The 19,571-nt window shown below is 33.9% G+C and overlaps 1 protein-coding gene and 1 pseudogene across 1 annotated transcript in view; both read left to right on the forward strand.

The window, feature by feature from the left end:
• The window catches only part of CWC27 (CWC27 spliceosome associated cyclophilin), a 172,444-nt gene that overhangs the window by 118,379 nt on the left and 34,494 nt on the right, over positions 1-19,571 (forward strand). The gene's annotated exons all lie outside the window — the stretch shown is intronic.
• LOC120608442 (uncharacterized) lies at positions 14,219-14,337 on the forward strand (annotated as a pseudogene).

The raw sequence follows: 19,571 nt of genomic DNA on the forward strand, positions 1-19,571 counted from the left end.
TGATATTTTTCTCAAACTATTTGAGTGCATCTTAGTGATGACAGGTCTTTCTTCTAAATACTTAAATGTATATTTTCTAAAAACAAGGACTTTTATATAACCAGTATAATTATCAAAGTCAGGAAATTTAACACTGATATAAGACTATTATCTAATTTACAGTCAAGATTCATAATTTGTGTTTGTCCTAATAATATCCTTTAGGCCTGTTTTTCCCCCAGTTCAGGAACCAATCCAAGATAATGCATCGAAAATTTAGTTATATTTAGTTGTAGGGAGATATTTTTGAGATTATGTAAAGATCTCATTCCTCATCAACCTTTCACCCATTACTTTTAGTATTCACTGATGACTTTCTATCGTTTCTTTTATGTTTATAGTTTGCATTCCGTTACTTTTTTAAAAAAGCTTTCCTTCTCCATTTATTTATGCATTTCAATATAAATTCATAGTATCTAATTTCATGAATTATAGTATGTTTTTATCATTATTTATTTTGGTGCTCAAAATAAATATTTTTATTATATTTTTATTTGGCCCTTCAAGGTGGCTCTTTAGATATTTTCCCATTATTATTTGAGCACTTCTTTTTTTCTGATTTAACAAGATGTTCTAGACTCACATTATACTTTCCTTGCCCCAGCCTGAAATCATTCCTTTTTCTAAGGAGCTCTGGTTCCTTGTAGCAGAGAACAGTATTTAGCAATCAAGATCTGGGTGCTAAGTGTGCTCATTTCTATTTCTTCTAGACTCTCTCAGCCAACAGGCCAGGGAGATATACTGATAGTTTAATTATAGCCCCACACCAAAGGGTACATTTTTGTCTTCCCACCCCTCCATATTTGTAACTGTGTTCTTCAATAGCAAGAATCCTTGTTCTTTTGCTAATTCTTTTATTCAGCCAAATATACTATTTAAAATTTAACATTTTTATTGCAGAAAAATGTTATCGTAAAACAAAGAAAATAAAGTCACCTTTTTTCTCACACAAAAATAGCCACTGAAATATACATTTCTATTCTTTTTTCTCTGTACAAATATGTTTCTAAATAGAGAAATAATGTATATTTATAATAAAATTTTTAAAATAGGATTGAAAATTGCTAAATACAAAATCTAACATTTGTAAGACATTTCAGCCCCTCTGCCACACTATCAGGAGTATGATTTTACGGAATCCCAGCTCAAACAGATATGGGCTTCATTACTCACTGATCCTTGGGGATGGGCAATCTTGGGCAAGTCATTTCTGAGCCTCAGTTTTCTTATCTGTAAGATCAGAGTAATAATAAAAAATAAGTGTGTTATAAGATATTGAATAATATATATAAATCACCAATTACAGACTTCTTAGCATAGAAAGCATTCAGCCATTTATAACCATTTCACAGGTTATCAAAGCAGTTATTTACATGTATATACAAATAGTTAACAAGTTTGTTGGTATGCTGAGTATATTACATTAGATTAAAGCACTTTTAAGGGCAGGAAGTACTGTATCTTATACTAGTGAAGAAAAATTTTCAATAGTTCTTTTTAAAATAAATGGACAATATGAATATATATGTATATGCATAATAGCATATGATATATTTAAGACAAAGTCAGTTATATTTTCATTACATATAAATCCATAAATTAGGAATCACAGTTTTGTACACACCAAAAGATTGATGAATACATGTATTTGCTGTCAGCATGTGCTTGGTCAGCCTGTTTTTAGCTTTTATGTTTGTAACGAGTAATGAAAACATTGGCTTTTCACAGTCAACCAACTATTTGTTTTGCTGCTACTTACTTGTTACTATAGACTAAATAATTTTTCTTGCCTTAAAGAACATAAATATGGTTATAGTCCAGGCTTTGGACCCTTCGGCTTTAATTTTATTCCTGTGCATATAATGTCACATGTGTGCTCCTATATTAACTTATAAATAGTTTATCTTCTGTTGTATAGTGAAGGAGCTCATTGTATTCAGGTATACAAAAACGATTACAGAAAAAAAAAAGATAATGGTATCTGCTAAAATGAAAGAAAGAAAAAGCATGTTGGCATGGAACATAGAAATATAACTCTTCTAAAGAACAAAACAGACATCAAAACTCTTAAATGTTTAAAACAGGGCATCCTGTATGCTTTTCAATAAAAACTGGTGGTAGCTGTGGTAAAATGCTTCATCAGTATGAGTGTACTCCTCGGTGAAAAAAAGATGGAGACAAGGGGAAAAAATGAAGTCAATGAATAAAACATGTTAAGCAAGATCATGGTACTATCTGTCTTACAAAGGAAAAATACAAGGATTTTGTAAAATATAGTTATTTTCAACTTATTTTTATAAAGATATTGAAGAAGTTATGGAAACAAAACATTTTATAATCAACATTCGAACAGTGGTGAGCAGATTTTCAAAGTCTGAGAAGAAGTTCATTGCATTTGTGAGTCAAGATTAGCTAAACCTGACAGCTTCTTAGCACCCTGTTCTTATCCCTATCTCATAACTTAGAGCAAAGGAATGTAATTACCTCTTTATTTGCTCATGGATATTACTATACTGTGAGTTTCTGAAAAACATCGCCCATCTTGATCATAGTTAATTTATTCAACAAATACTTATTGAATATACTATGAGCCAGGCACTCTTCAGACATTTTGGATACACCAGGTAACAAAAGAAAGATGTCTGGAATCTTTTCACAGTATGTATGTATATCAAATCATTACAGTGTACACTTTAAATATCTTACAGTTTTACTTGTCAATTGTACCTTGATAAAGCTGGGGGAAAAAAAAACATTTTTGTCCTAATGGATCTTACATTCCACCCATAGTTTACAAAGTTACTAGAGCATTGTAGATTTCCTCTCATGGTCATAAGAGCAGCTTTAAGCATCATGTCTTCGGAGAATAGCATCCAAAGCAGGAAGGAAAGGTAGATGAAAAAGACCTTTCTCTTCTTGGACCTTTCTCTTTATGGGAAAGAAAATCTTTCCCAGACCCCCCTACCATATCAGACTTCTCTTTATATATATATATCATTGGCCAAAACTGGGTCTATGAAAATGAACATGTGCCCTGGACCAGTCACTGGCAAGGAGGAGTTGCTTAACTATGAGCAACCGGAAGAAAACTCCTCCACTTGTGCACTAGATCCTGCTGCCTCTCACCTACTTGAAGACACCACAGCAGTTCCCTTCTTTCTCTACTATATCTTCATATTTCCCTCTTTATGGAATCATTTATCATCAGCATGAAAACATTCAGTATTTTCTATTAAAAATAAATAAAACTTCTCTTGTCTCCACATCCTTCTCCAGCTATTGCTCTTTATCTCTGTCCTTGTTTCCAGAAAATCTTCTTAAAAGAATGTACATGCTTGCCATCTCCAATTCCCCTCCTCCCCTTCCCTCTTAAATATACTCATTACACTTCCATTCTCACAAGTCAACTGCTTAGCCTCCTTCTAAGTGATCTGTCACCAGCATTTTGCACTGTCGATCTCTCTCTTCTTTGAATCACCTTCTGTATTTGACCTCCAATATCTTCTCTCTTATGTTATATTTACTTCTTTGCTCATGTCTTTTAATCTCATGGATTTAAATATCTATATGCTAATAAAGTCCAAAGTGTTTAATAAACTTCTTAACATGTCCCAAATTGAACTACTGATCTTATCTTCCAAATGTGCTGCTCCTGAAATCTTCCTTATCTCAGCTAAGCTTACAGTCACCCTTGACTCCTCTCTTTCTTTTATACTCCCAATTGAATTGATCAACAAATCCAGGATATAGAATCTGACCACTTCCACTGCTGCCCTGGAGGGAGCCACAGTCATCTCTCACCTAGTTAGTGCAGTTGTCTCCAGACTGATCTCTTTTTCCACCAGGGCCTTTGAAAATCTATCCTCAACATACCAGCCAGGATGGTCCTTTAAAAATCCAAGTTAAGTTTTGTCACTTTTTTTTTTTTAACCAACCAATGGGTTTCTTAAAAGCCAAAAAACTCTGTCTGTAAGAGTCTACATAATCTGTGCCCCTCACCTCCTTTTTTACCTCTTTTATTTCATCTTCTTATACTCTCCTCTCACTCACTTTGTCCTAGGCACAGCAACCTCTTTGCTGATCTAAGTATATCTTGGTCATGCTTCCTGTCTCACAGACATTGCATATGCTGTTACCCTGACTGAACTGAAGTTCCTCCAGATATCCACATGACTCATTGTCTTACCTTTCAGGCCTTTTTTTCATTGAGGGCTTCTTTGACTATCTCTACTTGCTACTCCCTAATTGCCCTTACCTACTTCATTCTTCTCTGAATTATCTTATCACTTTCTGATATACTATATATTTTATTTATTGTTTTCTGTCTTCTCCACCAGAATATTTGTGTTTTTCTAACACCTAGAATAGTATTTGGCATGTGATGGGCATTCAAAAAAATATTTAGAGAATCATTGAGTGAAATGAAAGATGAAAGATGAACTCAATTGCTTAAAACAGTCATGATTAGTCCTCTGATACTGAGCATTCTGTTGCCTAAACCAACCCTGGATTTTGTTAGCAAAAAAAAGAAGATAGAAGAATTATTACTTGAGCAATTAGAGGTGTCTAACACAAGCTCAAACTCGTGAATAACATTATGCCTTTCTTTCCTCCTCCCCCTCATTTCTCTCTTACAAAAACTCATAAGGAAGGTAGTACAGGTGGTATTTTACACACGGAAGCTGTGGCTCAGGTAACTTAATTGAGTTTTTCCCCCAAGAGCACCAACACAGCTGGTAGGACTGAAATCACGTGATAGCAACTGCAGTCTTCCTTCTGTAGTGGTGACAGTCAATATTGAGTACAGTATTTTGTGGAATACTGTATAACCCTGCATGTGAGCTAAGAGAGCCTTTAGGTCCAGAAAAGTGATTATGAATCTGCTTGGGGGCGGGGCTTTTGGTTTTTGCCTGTCATCTCGAATTGCAAAAACAAACAATTAATAGTTAATACAAAAATCAATTTTTTTATATCTTGGATTAGAGTACTTTTGTAATAATTGATCAATTAATTGCTGATATTTTATTTACTGCCAGTATATGCTTTTTACACAGTGGAATGAAGAATATGTTGCTTTGCCATCAGATTCCTCCATATCTTACCCACATCATTCTCTCTTCCCAACCACAAATTATCTCTTCCAGCAATTGTGCAAGCCAGAACCACAATCAAAATATTCCAAATGCTAAATAAAATTGTTATTTTTAATCAGTCAAGTAAGGTGAGCAAACATTATCACCTTTTTTTTTTTAAGTGGTAGAGAAAATAATATTTGTAAACTCTTTTACCTAGAAAGAATAAAAGTATTCAAGTATGCCAAGATACTAGTATATTAGCTATGTACACATACATAGACATGTACCATAAATATGTACATGTTATATAATGCATATAACAAAATATCTAACACTAAAACTATCCTGAATATAATTTATTCCCTTTAACATTTCAATATGCATTTCTGGGTTTTGTGGCTCCATTTGGTAATGTCAGGAATATTAGTTATCATTTGCATTGTGGATAAACAGATGTCCAATTTCACAAAATTTGTGAATAGAGTGACAGACATTCAAGTTGGCTGTTCAGCGGAAAAGACACAGTGGCTGCCTTTATGTTCTATCATGAGATTGGATGATGGAGCAGATGGAAGAGGTTGACTTGTATCGGTCTAGGACTTGAGAATGACTACATCTATGCTGAGTTTATGAAAGGTGTTTGTTAATGAAACTACTGTTACCTTTGCCCCTATAAGCTTTTATAGTTATAAAACTTAACTGTCTCAAGTTTTACTTCTTTTCTGAAATTAGACAAGCAGTTTCTTTTTCACCTCATTTTTATATTGGCATCATAGATTGTCTATAGTTTTTGGTTGGCATGGTGAGTAATCAGGCCTCTCAGCTGACTAGAACTTACCATTCTTGTCTTTACTATTCTTCTCATGCTTAATCTTCTGATGTAAAAGGACCAAACATAATCTTATACCAACTAGAACTCAGTTCAATTGCTCATATGCATATCTATGTGCATACTTTATATTTATTTATATTTATCTCAGTGTTTGAGTGCCTTCTTATATACATTGGCCATTTATTTGACTGTCTTTGATCCATTGTTTTCTAAAAAGTAAAAACATTTCTTTTTTCTTTTGTTAGCATTTTATTTTATTATTAGTTTCAACACTACAGTACATTGGTTAGACATTTATATAGTTTATGAAACGATTCCCCTGATTGTCTTCCCTCTGGCTCTCCACCTAGCCATTACATTACTGCTGACTACATTCCCTATGCCCTGCTCCCCATCCCCATGAGGATCTATCAACTACTAATTTGTACTTCTTTAACCCTTCACCACTTTCTCCCAGCCCTTCTCAACCCTCTCCCCTCTGGCCATCACTAGATTGTTCTCTGTATTTGTGAGTCTGTTTTCGCATTGTTTGTTTTTTTGTTTGTTTGTTATTTAGATTCCCTATATAAGTGAAATCATATGGTATTTATCTTTTTCTGTCTGACTTATTTTGCTCAGCATAACCTCTACTTCTATCCATGTCATTACAAATGGTAGGATTTCATTTTTATGTGTGTGTGTGGTTGAGTAGTATTCCATTGTATATATGAACCATAACTTCTTTATCCAGTCATCTCTTGATGGGCATTTAGGTTGCTTCCATATATTGGGTATCATAAATAGTGTTACCATGAACATAGGGATGCATAGATCTTTACTAATTATTGTTTTGGTTTTCTTTGATAAATACCCGGAAGCACAATTGCTGGGTCAAAAAGTAAATGCATTTAAAACCATTGCTTATATCAGCAACTTGTGACAGTCCATTCCAACCATGTTTTCATATTCATCTTACTGCTGCTTCCTAAAAAGGAAGCATTCCCTCCAGCCAGCAACTGTTCTACCTTGTTCCTCATCAGTAGGGCTGGCACCAGTTCAAGTTCTGTCAACACTGTTCCATCAGATAAGGCTGTTGGTAACATAAAGGATGAGAGAGGACTGTAGGCACACACACGATTTAATCTCCAGTGAGCAGACTAACAGCATTCCTACTGCTCCCATGTTAGCCTGTATGCCTGTGCCCTTGCTTGAAGTCTACTCTAATTTAGCTGTACCTTAGCACTGATAGTGACACTTGCCCGTGCATGTGTCATCTGTCTGATAATAGTTGAGTCATTTGAATTAGAACTCATGTTTTCTGTTTTTCATTGACAAAATGGTCGATAATTAAGCATCTGTAGAAGATCTTTATATAAACATCATTTTTAATAAGCAAAAAGCCTGATCAGAATATAAGCAGTCTACAATCTGTTATTATCTGTACTGTTTCACTAGTTATTAACAGAAGTGAATAAGCTTTACTTTTAGAAAATGTTATACAGCATGGAAACGGTATACAGTTCATTTAGCATGATGATAATCTTCTAGAAAGCAAGAAAAGAAGTGTCAGACAAATATTCCCTAAGAGTTTCCCTTCTTTTACATTTGATGGAACAATATGAAATTGCTATTTTGTTGATAAAACAATAGAATGTCGGTAATTGTATATGGTTCAACATTATATATATGGTTTTATATATTAGCTATATACCAAACATATATGTGTGTAGAGTCCAGATGAAAATATATATTTCCTATATTAGGTCATGGTTCAAAACATTCAGAAACCACTGGGTTAGAATAAATGTCTAGTAACACTGTACTAAGCTCAGGAAAACTCCACCTTTGCTGGATAGAACAAGAATAATTCATGGAGACATTTTATAATTAATAGTCAAGCAGTATTAATAATCAAGTCATAATTAAACACTATTCATAATTAATAGACATTTTAAGTGCTTAATTTAGTGTACAGATGAACTATAAGACTTCATGATATTCAGAGCAGTGAGTGAGAACTACTCTAGTCACAAAAAGCTTCCTCACTGAGGGAGGTGAAGTGAAGCAATGGGTCCAACTGCAGGAGTGGACACATTCCTGTAACATGGTCATTTCTATAACATGAGTTGGATAGTTCAATAGTTTATAGAACCTTGATCCCACAGAAGAAATAACCTACGTAGGGGAGAAATCGTGACTAGTACATACTTTTGATGAAATAGGATCAGAAAACAGTTTCATTTTGAAAACCACTAACTTTAACGTGGTCAAAGACCTAATATTTGGGAAGACTTTTAAAATCTCACTTTAGAGTTTATGGTACCTTACAAGACAGTTTTAATTTTACTTAGTTGGTGTTTTTTGGGGTGGGTGGGTAGATTTGATTTTTAAGAACCTTGGGAAATGTGGAAATTATAATCTCAAGGAAATTTATTATTTTACTTAGGAAATAAAAAATTTCTTAAGATTTCTTCAAATGAATGTGAAATCGAAGACATCAAGGATAATTATTTTGGAAACTTTCATTGTCTAGATACCTAGAAGTATTTTTAGAGAAAGACATCATTTATCATGGGATCAATGTTTGCCTATTTTTCTGAATGAATGGAATTAGATTTAGATATCAAAGTACTGCAGTATCCTCAAAGTACTACGGTACTTCTGTCCATTTCTCTTGTAAACTCCACCTCTTTCCTACAGGTTTCTAGTTTGTGCCTTATGTCCTACAGTGACCATTTTAGCCACAATTTTTTTCTGTTGGGTTATTTTAACAACCTGCTAACAGGCTGCCAACAGATCTCTTTGCCAATCTTAGATCCTGCCAATACATTCTGTGTGTGGCTTTTCTTAAACACAAATTTGATCATGTGTCAATCCCCTTCATAAAATTCTTTAATGGTGTCTCATTTCCTTCAGGATAAAATCCTTTGCATGCCATACAAGGCCCTACCAGACCTAAGCTTTGCCTGCCATATTAGTCTCATCTCTCGCTCTGAATTCTCTGCTTCATTCACACAGGCTAAATTTTTCTACATACCAGCCCATTTCTAATCTCAGCCTTTGCTGTCACAGCTCCCTCTTCCTAGAATGCCTCCTGTGTGTAATGAGTATTGCCTCCATCTTCAAGTCATTTTTAAGGTCATTTCTCTAAGATTCCTTTCTTGATCACTGCTTCTTCGCTGGACCAATGGTCCTCAAACTTTTCTGCACGTTAGAATCATGAGATTCCAAAGCTCAGGAAGTAAGATCCAGGTGTCAGTACTTTTTGAAGCTCCCCAGGTCTCTGGTCAAGATGGTTTAAACATTCATCCCTGTCTTCCGTTAGTTACTTTACTATCGTACTTATACTTTTAATTGCTTAAGCTACCTGACAATTATTTTAATCCATGATGTGGGATGAGGATATAAGATTTATAGTTCAGCAGATAAAAGAGACAAACTACCAGATATTAATACAGCATGGTATATATTCTCATGAAGGTTTGAGGGAGCAAAAGAAAGGCAGTTAATCTAGATGGCAACATATCTTTCTAGATATACTAACCAAAGTAGAATCATCAGTCATTGAAATAGGTAGTCTCCAAAAATGTTTACGCCTGTAGAATAAAGTTTTTGTTATTTCATTTTTTCTTCTTAACAGTTTTATTTAGACATCGTTCATATACCATATAATTCACCCATTTAAAGTATGTAGTTCAGTGTTTTTTTAGTACATTCGTAGATATCTTCAACCATCACCACAGTCAATTTTCACCGTCAGCTCAAAAAGAAACTGTACCCTTTACTATCTCCTGCTATAGCCTCAGCCTCCCATCCCCCATCCCTAGACAACCACTAATCTACTTTCTATCTCTATAGATTTCTCTGTTCTAGATATTTCATGTGAATGAACTCATTTAATATGTGGCCTTTTGTGACTGGCTTCTTTTACTTAGCGTGTTTTTTAGGTTCTTCCTCCAAGTTGTAGGATATATCAAGTACTTCATTCCTCTTTATGGTTAATAATATTTCATTTTATGGCTAGACCACATTTTGTTTATCTGTCAGTTGGTGGACATTTGGTATAAAAGAAATTGTGAATACTTCCAGTATATACATTTTTAAAATATGTTTATAACTCATACATAGGTACTACCGAGCAAATGTATTGTGTACTGAACATAACATACATACACCAAAAAAAAAAAAAAAAAAGGTTTCAAAGATACAGCAAAATATAAATAGAATTCTAACATTTTCTTTTTGCCTCTCAGTGGGTCATTCCGTACACTAGGTACCTCTCACTTTCACAGATTTTTGAGGCTACTGGTTCAACTGAGTAAATAGTTGAATGAAAGTATTCCAGACAGAAGATACGATGTGTGCAAAGCGCATGGGAATAAGAGAAAGCATGATACCTTTTCTTATCTTGTAAGTTGTGTGTCTGGATCACAGAGTGGAAAGGGTATGGAATTTTTCATGTAGTCATTTTTATCCTCTCCCTCAGTCTATGGTTTTGTTATTACTATTTGGCAGGCTATTTTAGACACTATATTACTATACTTTCTCTCTAGAAGTGACCTCATTGTTTGGGCTTCTTTCAGATAATCCCGAGAATTAGCACCATTAAGTTCCTTTTTTACAACTCTTTTCTGGTTTATTTCCAGTGACTTTAGGAGACTAACTGAGTCTGCTATAGAAAAACAACATCAAAAATAAGTCCTTTCTACTTTTCTTTCTACAAAATCTGTGGAGAAGTCCCTTGCACTTGATTCCGTATTGTGCTGAGTTGCCTTATGAGGTATATGGAGAAGAATAATTGTGTTTATTCTTACCGATTTGGTTGTAGTTAAAGAGACAGTGGTTATAATATTTACTCTACTACAGCCAAAGACTGTGCTAGTTGTATCTTGTGAAGATGCTGGGCAGACTCTTGGGATAGAATCCAAACAGTTTCTCAGAAATATTTCTCAATATTGGCTTTTTTTATTTTTCTATTATTCACACTCTTATTATTCTGGATATTTCTAACAGTGCATTACACTAATTCATTTATTACATTACATACCTTTAAGGCAATAGTGATTAATACTGAGTTTACCATCTAAAAAAATAGAGACAAAGCATTTGTGGGGTTGACTTAAGCCTTTACTCCACAAGTGATGGAGCTGGAAAAAGAATGTGAAGTTGCTAATTTGAAATATTGAACCCAGTCCATTCAATGTGTTGACTTTGTTTTGTGACTAAGCCAAAAAATTTTTCAAAAATTAATCAGTGAGAATGTGTCTGTAATTATGTTCTAATCCCAAATAAGAGGGTGAGAAATTTTCCACTTCACCAAGAAAAAAGTGTAAGATTGCTTTAGTAACAATTTCAGTTTATGAAATTAATCACACAAACAAACCAAAACAATTCTTCTTCATTAAAGGATTAATTAATGCCATTTCAAAACTGAGGCACTTTAAAAATAATTACCCTTTTTTCTTTTCCCCAGCAAATGTGTTTTTGCAATATAGAGTTTAAGGGCTTTAACTTTAGTTGATAAATCACCTTGATGAGTATTATATTACCTACTGTTTCCTGATCCTGTTGGCTGTATACTACATAAGAAACATTCAGAGACATTAAGCCTAAGATTTGGGACAAGGAAGTCCAATTATTCAGCCTACTCTGCTTTATTCCTACCATCTCCCCACTCTCTTTCCATTACTTTCTATAGGAATCCATTTTCCTCTGAAAAATCACTTTCCTTTAATTAAAAAAAAATTAATTCATTTATATGATAATGCTTGAAAACTTATAGATACTATTCTAGGCTCTGGATGAAAAATGGCAAATAAGGCAGAAAAGTCCCTGCCCTCAAGGAACATACATCCTTGGGTACAGCTTTGGAGTTCTGCTCAGTCAAAGCTCACTCGCATTCACTCATCACATATTTTTTCCAGTTGTTAGCTTTTTCAAAAAGGATAGGTTTCCAAATGTAATACCCTGGTCTTTTTAGCAGCACCTACTTTCCTATTATATTTAGGAGAGTTACTATGCATAAGGCACTTAGAACACTGACTGGCACGTTGAAAGCACTGTTTGTACAAGTGTTGGCTATAGGAGGAAGATAGGAGTAGCAAAGCATTTTCCGTCCTATCAGTATTATCAGCAGATGCTGCTTATTCTTAAGCAAATTCAGAATAATAGGTAAGCCTCATGATAAGATTGCTACATTTGAACATCCAGATTTATAGAAATATAAATTAAGCATTGATAATTCACTTCACAGAAGCATTCCAATTATGTTTTATTGGTGCCTTGAAATTTTGATTTAATATACAGAAATATTTTTTATTCAAACAAGTATGTTAATAAAATGAAAAATATTATATCTATTCCTTCAAATGAGATTTAATCATTTAAAGGGAACCATAACTAATAAAGTAACTTATAGGCATAAAATATGGTGTCCTGTATTCACTGCCAGATAATAATACCTCATATTAATATAGCATGAACATTTACAAAGTCCTGTCACATGCCTCATTACATTTGGTTCTATAACAGTCCTGAGAAGTAGATTAAACAAGTATTATAATTTCTATTTTGCAAATGAAGAACCTAAGCATTAAAGATATTTAGTACTCATGCTAACTTAAATAGTAGATTTGAAGAATCAGATCTGTTCAATATTCTTTCCACTATAAAACTGCAAACCATTGTTTCCTTAAAAAATAAAATAAGCCACAAGCAACATGGCCTGTTAGTTAGAAGCCAGAATCAGCAGACTGAAGGCTGGTCTACAGTTCACAGCAATACCACCAAGATTGAGCAAGGTGACCCCCACCCAACTCACTCTCTACCCTCAGCTTATAGAAAACATGTTTGGACGCAGGTCACCTTCAGATGAAGAAAGGTATGGTGACTTTTCTCCTTTCCTCACATCATCTCAAAATTTAGCTTACTGGAGATATCGGTAGAGATGGAGACTGGGGAAGAGGGGTGAAGTCTGAACCAGAATTTGTGTACCTATAATAGAGAACATGGTCTAGGTAAGTAAAAAAAAATTCTGAGACAATGATTAGCCAGAAACTGAGTGCGATGCTTTCAAATAATTGCATATATTTTCACATTTCAATTAGAATATTGATAGATGTGGAAAAATAATTTTACCCAGGAGATTTTTCAAAGTTTATTCGTAAAATAATCGTTGAAAATCTCAATGAGATTTTGGGAGTCAAACCTCCTCACTATCTTTCTCTCTCCTCTTACTCACCTGTGTTCTTTTGTTCACTGAATTACTGAGGAATGCATTGTTTTCATTAATTGAGAGAAGAATGAGCATCCTGAAACTTGAAACTTTACCCCCATTTTATCAACTAACTCAAACTAGTACCATAAGAAAATACCCTTTTAAAAAATTTTTAGAAACGAGTTAAAACAACATAACAATTTAAAGTGGTTCAACACACATCATTTAGTTTTATAAAAGGCTCACAAACACTTGTGGATGATTTTCTTGTAGCTCAAACCCAAAAGGTATAAATTGTGGCTGCTCATTGTTTATCAAAATAAAGTTCAAATTTCTTGATCTGGTACTTAGGGACTTTCATGATCAGATTTTTATCTTAGTTTCTGTTTCCCCCATCTTATTCACCCATTCTTCATTTTCACAAAGCTTTTTTTTTCTCTTCTTCATGTGCATCCTGCAGTATGTTGCCTTCATGCTTTGGTTATGAATGTCTCTCCTACCTGCTATGGCTATATTGTCTTTCCCTTCAAGGTCCAGTTATAGTGCCACTTCCTCTACCCAACTTTCCCTTTCCCTCCTCTGCATGAATGTCATAGTACTTTATCAGGATCTCTCTTACATCACCTGTACCACCACACAGTAAAGAGTATATCTTATTCCTTTACCAGCCTCTAAGCTTCTTAACATGGGAACTGTCTTTGTTTTCCTCACTCCCATGCATAATAGTGCCCCTCTCCCCCATGACTGTTTGCAGTATAATAGAATAGAAAAACCATGGGCTTTGAAGTCTGACAACTTGGTTTCAAATCCTTGCTCTATAATTTATTAGCCATATTAACCTTGGGCAAGGTATTTATCCTATCTGTTCTCTCATGCATAATATAGAAATGATAATACCCTTTCTCTTACAGAATTAAGTGAGAATGTCAGCACAGAGTTCTTAGTATTATATCTCAGATGTACTAAGTCCTGAAAAATGGTAATGGTGCTAGTAGTGGTAGTTGTACTTGTATTTCAGAAGCTATTTTATTGCTTTGGTTTCCTGAGCCATGTAGGGGATGTAAAGAATACTCTGCCATCTACAGCCATATCACCTTGAACAAGCCTGATCCTGTCTGATCTCGGAAGCTAAGCAGGGTTGGGCCTGCTTAGTACTTGGATGGGAGACCACCTAGGAAGACCAGGTGCTGTAGGTGTAAAAAATAAAAAATAAGGGATTGTAACCTGACAAGGTCCTTGCAATTTGTGAGGTCAACCAAGGGTTGCCTCACCTAAAAAATAAAATAAAATAAAGAATACTCTGCCATACCATACATACAAGTACTTAAGGACTATTTTGAACCAATTTGTAAACTCTTATAATTAATTACTTGTAGAAAAGTATCTCATGAGTTTACTGCAAAGTAATAGAACGCATCTTAGCGTTATTAGAAATGCAGATATTCTGCAGTGTTTAATTTGCTAGGGTAATCATAGCCATAGGCAACTTTAGGTAGCAATCTTTGCTTTAGTATTCCCCCTTATTGGTTTTATGAAATCTTTTCATCCTAAAGAATTTTATTTTTCTTATTGCTACAACACGGAGTATATAATTTGTAATTGCCACTTCCAGAATGACAGGGCAACATAGGGGTATCATCAAAGGGGCCATCAAACTACAAGAATTGTGAGTCACACCATCTGGAGAATTACAAATTGTCTTCCATTGAAGGACCTGGGAGCAACATCAGTTGACCTTTGTGCCAGTCTAGAGGTCCATGTGTGGGAGAATGAGGTAAAATTGAACAGGAGCAACACAATCCAGCTGACAGGTGGAAAGCTGGAGCCCCAAAAGAAAAGCCATTTGTGTCCCTCAATAATTCTCAGTAATCATTTACATATTGTAATTGTTTTTATGATTATTACTAAGATAAATGGAGAAATATCTGATAAAAATCTTTTCAGATAGACTCTGTTTAACTTACTAGTAAAAGATATACCCAGTTTAAACCAATTTAATGTTTAATGTTCAGGATCTGTATTTATAGTTCACTTCATCTCTCAGTTTATTGGACAAGTTCACATAATTAAATTCATTTAAATTGATTTTTAGTATAATACTTTGTGGTAACTATGTGCTATTATGACTGTCAGATATTACCAACATGGCTGTTTGAATTATAAACTCAACAAAACAATATACTCTAGAAAAAAGATAAAATTTTGTATTTGGATAGGAGTGGGGCTTTAAAGACAAATTTTAGAAGTGTCTAATATCTTAAGGGAAAACAACAAAAGTAAAAATTAAGAAAAGACCTAATTAGAGAATTAAATCTGTATTGGAGATTTCGTGCCATTTTATAAATGGTCACACTGTACTATAAGTATATATAATTTCAAAGTGATTATTACATTGTAATGAAATATACCTGCAGTGATTATGCACTGCATACAGAAAGTGTGCAACTAGTATATAGAGAGAAGAAACAATATAGGGTTGTTGGAAAATCTGATTTCCAATATTCCTAGCTTAGCATAATCACTTAACTTCTCTAACCTCAGTTTTTTCATCTGTAAAATGTGTAGGTCATTGCTGCATAAGAATTTCTTAGAACTAATATTTTGTGTTGTGATTCTGGATATATTCCTTTTAAACCGAATTTAAAAAATTAAGCAGTAGAATATAAATATATAAAATATATAGTACCCCTATATATGAATGCTCGTATAGTAACAAGCTACCCCTTCTGGAAGTATCTAATGGAAAATACAACTAAAAATCAGTGAGTATATTTATAGTTTGTATTCCAAAATGGAATACAATTCAAAAATCTAGATAAATGTAATTGTATTTTTCAAATCAGCTAGTAGAAAAAGACAGAAGAAAATATTCTGTGTTAATTTGAGAATTATTTTAAGACCCAAAATAACATGAAGCAATGAAGCTAGGATGAACAACAGAGAAAGAAAAATAAAAACTCTGTGGCAATATAGACTGAATTCTGTTTTATCAATGTCAGTGTTGAAGCATACTCCAATATTCAGTGTTCAATGTTCAAGCGTACTTCAGGTCTTCCCTCATTTAACCACTTTTAACCAGTTTTCATCACTCTGGAGGCTTATTTTGACCACCAGATGGAGCCAATATTGTTCAATTTGTAGAATTAAAAAAAATACTAAAAATAAAAATTGATTAAATAAATTGAATAAATTGTAGATTTCCTATTTTCATTCATAGTACAGAAAGAAATTAAACCTTTAGCCCAGTCTTTGCCTAAACTTTCGTGTAGTCTTTGTAAATGTACATATAGGCAACGCCATTAAATAATTTCTTTATTGTGGCTCTTTCACTGGATGGAGAGACCAGTTTTCTTCTTATTCACTTTTTAAAGGTATCAGCTAAGCAATTTTTAATTATCTTTAAAATAAAATTAGTACAAATTCAACCTCTAGTCACTCAATAAACATTATGGATTATAATTACAAAAAAATGATAATAAAGAATATATTACATGTAGGCCATCATTTTAATGTCACAGACTATCTTCATAGTTATCATTTCTATAAAGAATTCTCTTAATAAAACAAAACAAAAACAGGCATGCTAACTGGGAGGAAAGAAATGTGGTTTATTTTTACCCAGTAGCTCCTCAAGGAAATGGTAAAGCCTCAATGAGTGGCTGCCACTCTCACAGGGATTCTACCCAGAAAGCTCATTGTGCAGGGGCATTCATTAATCAGGGATTACTGCCTTAAAGGCAACTTCTCCTCTTCTTACCTATTTAATAAATATCAGAAATTATTTAATTCCTTACAAATCAGCTTAATTAGGAAATTATATATTGAAAAAGTATTTGTATGCTAGGGGCCCTAAACCCCTAAAAGACCCTCAAGGAGCTAGACAAGAGCAATAAAGCACTGGGGACACTGTTGTAACCTAAGACCTAAAAATGATCATTCTGTTCATTCGTCCATTCAGCTCTATTTATTGAGTATACGCTATATATACAAGGGATACACAGGGCCACAAACAGGCCCTGTCAGTTATAGCTCCTGTCATATGGTCAGTATAGACAAGAAAGCAGTTATGGTATAGTGTGGTCAGGAGCTACAAAGTGTTTGAAAGTTCACATGAGGGGAAAATATGATTAAGGTGAACCAAGAAAAAGCCATAAAAGATTCTTCCTAGGTGGAAATTACTTATGTAAACCCACTCTTTGGCAAACTGCACTTCTCATTTGTTATTGTCTGGGAGGAATTTAGAACCTTTAGTAAGATTTTGTTTCATCAGGACATATCCTCTTGGTGACCTGATGCCTTTTTCTGTCAAATTCAAATATTGTCTTCTAAGTTTTCTTGTGTCTTGACATACAGAAGGAAAAAAACCATGCTGGTTAAGAGATTGTACTTTAAAACAAGATTGCATGGGTTTATATTTCTATGTTTATAATCCCTGAGATAAATTACTTAACCTCTACTGCCTTGGTTTCCTTATTGGGCTAATGATATTCCTTCCTCATAGAGTTGTTGGTTATGAGGATTAAACAAGTAATTTGGTACTAGTATCTGACAGACACATAGTGAGTACTTGAAATGTTAACTATCATGTTAGCTATTTTCAAGTCTGGTACTTTTCCTAGAATTAATTTAAGATTTGGTATAAATAAAATTTTATAAAAACATACTTTGTAGCTTCCAGAAAGTATGATGAGATACGAGATATCAGTAGCACTGATAGTTTTCTATATCCATTAAAGTCTACCCCTTTTGTTTTCAAATACTATTTACTATTATCAGTAACATATCACCTTTATTTATAGAAAAGTTTTCATCTATTATGGGAATTTTTCAAAAACTTCCTTGAAGTAGTGGATCAAGATTTTTAAAAAATCATTTATAAGCAGCCTTACTAACAGTTTCTGACACATAATAATCACCCAAACTTAAAAAAAAAAAAAAAAAAAAGAATGTGTAGCAGCTTGGCTCTGTTAGCAACCTGAACTCTGGTCCTGAAACAGTAGAAAGTATGACTCCTTTTATCTGTAAAATGAGATTTGTAGACAGATACTACTGGTTCATTAGCTAAGTAACCAATAAGTGAATAGTCATCACCCCTTTATTCTCAGAACAAAAAAGTTTCATAATGAAGAGGATCAAGTGGAACAAGGATTGAGTTTCTGACTAGCCTGTAGATGAAAGGCTGGAGGCATTCTTCATAACATACAGGGACAAAATTGCAGTACTTAACCTTCAGTCTTACTACAGATTGTCACTTAAACTACGAGTCAGAACACAGGTTTTAGACCAGGCTCTGCTTCTAATCAACCTGGGACACTAGCTAAGTAACTTCACTTACCTGGACCTTGGTTACCTCACCTATAAACTGAGAAGTTAGATTAGAAGATCCTCAAGATAACTCTCACTTTGGTGCTGTAGTAAACCAATGCTCTAGTAGTAAACCGATGGTTCGTAGTGATGTTAGACATTCTTTTCGCCAAGCCCTTTCATATATATAAACCCAGTTTTATCTCTGAAAAAGCTAAGATATGTTAAAATTTTTATTCTAACGCTAAAATATAGGAAGCTTTAAGTCCTCTAGGAGGCTGGTATTCTATCCAAAAATCAACAATTTGGCATTTATATATCAATGGCTGATTTCTTAACTATTTTCACATTTCTTATGTTCATTTCACTCTTTAGATTACTTCCTATAACAAAAAGCCTGTATCATATATGTTTTAGATACCTTTCATAGCATTTTTGAGAGGGCCAGGTATACAGGGGACACTTAGTAAATTTTATATTCTGGATTGAAGTTTTAATTCAAGACAGTGGGGCACAATGTGAGCCTTAAGTATCAAATAGACCTGGGCTCAATCCCAGCTTTACTGTACTCTAATTGTGGTCCAATCTTCTTTCCTCATTTATAAAATAGGAGAAACTTTCTTCATGGATAATCAAAGCACTTTAGCATGGTTCTTAGTAAATATTCTTTTTTTCCCGCCATTCTTCATTCCTGTTTACTAGTATGTGTTTTATAGGAATTTCAGTTAATGACAAATAGTTATTATTTATGAATTATCATCTAATGTATATTGAGATTTATAAGAGTAAAAATAGAGTACTCTGGTACTTAGAGAACATGAATTTTTCAAACTCCTTATATATTTTATTAGCTTGTTTTATGTCATTAAAATCACTGTAGCTTATTCAATTTTTGTTTACTCGGCGGGATTCAAGTGCATGAGAAATGAATGTGCTACTTCCTGTTATGGCAACATGTACTGAGTTAACACAGAACTTCCTTCTCCTACAAATATATGAAAATACTGGATATAATACAGTCCAGCTCAATTTAAATACTTAGCTGAGCTTGAAAGAGACAGGTGGGCAGGGGGAGAAATGGAAAGTAGGAAAGGAAGGAAGGAAGGAAGGAAGGAAGGAAGGAAGG

The sequence above is a fragment of the Pteropus medius genome, unplaced genomic scaffold (genome assembly GCF_902729225.1).
Source record: "Pteropus medius unplaced genomic scaffold, Ma_sr-lr_union100, whole genome shotgun sequence".
Lineage (NCBI taxonomy): Eukaryota > Metazoa > Chordata > Mammalia > Chiroptera > Pteropodidae > Pteropus > Pteropus medius.